Raw genomic sequence first — 1,894 nt, 5'->3', positions numbered from 1 at the left:
ATTAAACTAAATATTTCATAAATAAACTATAAAAACTTAAAAAAAACAAGAGGAAGAGAAATAAGATAGAATTTCTAGTGGGCCCATCTCCTCTTACAATATTTTAATGCATCTACTGTACGTTTTTTTTTCTCATGACCTAATTTTAATATATCTTTTATTTTGAATAAACAAAACTTATATCTACTTTTTTGGGGTATTTAATTTTGTACGATAACATTTTCATCTGCTACTGGAATATATTTTGGTGAAAATATGTATACAATAGACGGACAAAAGACCAAATAAATCAATTATAGCCAAGAAAAATTGCCAAATAAATAAACAGATCCAGGTAAGGGAGGTTACAATATTAATTGCATCTGAGTAATTTTATAATCGTAAAAAAATGAATTATAACTATGTAAATCATTCATTCTTCACCCTTATGAACAAAAATCACTGGTAATGTAATGTAGATAAGCAAACCATTACTGAGGTACTGTACAGTTAACGCTAGGTTTTGAGTTTAACAGTTACTTTACAGTAATTTTTAGAATCATTTACTGTTATACTGATAAAACAACAAAACGGATGATTCTGTATGGTATATTAGGAATTATAGACTTGCGTATATTGCAAAATAGTGACTATTATTATTCATAAAAAAACTAATTAATTGTTCTTAAATTTACTAAAGGAAAATGATATATCAAATACAAAGTAAATCACGGATTTCATGTAATTCATTTTTGACTAAATGTAATACAGTAACAACCTTTCACAGCTAGGTGCAAATCCCTAGTCTAATGAAATCGAATCAGAAGTTTATGCTGGTATAACCTCTGACGCTTCACACTGTTTTATGGTATTTCGTTTTATCGATAATTCTGGATTAGCCAAAAAACTGTTCTACATCCATTATCATCATTACTACTATTATTGCTAGCTAAACTACAACCCTTGTCGGAAAAGCACAAAACTACAAGCCTAAGGCTCCAACAGGGAAAGAAACCAAGTGAGGAAAAGAAGTAGAGAGATAATGAATAAACTATAAATGAAAAATATTAAAACAAGAATTATAAAATACAATAAGATCAGAAACAAAGTTTAATCGATACACGTATGTCATATATAAACTATGAAACGAGACTTATGGTAACCTGCTCACCAGATTAGGAAGATCATTCCACAAATATAGAACCCATGATACTGCTGTATCAACCATTTTTCGCTTATTAATTACGAAATAATGTAAAAAGGAAATTTAGCAGCACCTAGATTCAAGGGTAAGTTTGTCTGAATTATCAACACCACGCACTGTTTAAAGCGCTTACGTGTCTACAGCATATCGTCCTTTTGGTCACCCATTCAATTACTGACCATATAGTAAGCAGTTAATTCTTCTGCAGTCGGTAATTTATAGATATGCATAGGAGCATACATAGGCAAGCAGGAACCTTAGAACTTCTACGGGGTTAAGCTTTTTCTGCTGTGAGTGAAGAGGATAAACAAGCATTCATTTATCCATAAAAAAGAACGTGAACAACAATAAGCTTATCCACTAAGAGAGAACATTTCCAAACCAACAAGAAGGAATAAAAAATCGAGATGGATAAAAAATTACCAATAAAATGGAGAGACGGGGGTCCCTGAGTCGGGCGTGCGCGCGCGAGCGTCGTCAAAGCGTCTAAGAGCGCCATCTGATAAACGACGCAAAGTAAACATCCATAAAATCTCAGCAATAAAGATATTTATCGTGCGACGCCAGGCCAGGGCAAAAGAGTCACAAAGGTCACGATTGCCGGAGGGTAATATTGCCATGCAATTCTATGCGATTTCCGATCTTAATGCCTGCGAAAAGGAGAGGGAGTAAATGTTTCTCCCCAGGGTGGGGGGTCGCCCCCCCTTTTAC

Source organism: Palaemon carinicauda, chromosome 3 (assembly GCF_036898095.1).
Source record: "Palaemon carinicauda isolate YSFRI2023 chromosome 3, ASM3689809v2, whole genome shotgun sequence".
Lineage (NCBI taxonomy): Eukaryota > Metazoa > Arthropoda > Malacostraca > Decapoda > Palaemonidae > Palaemon > Palaemon carinicauda.
This window is presented reverse-complemented; position numbering follows the sequence as displayed.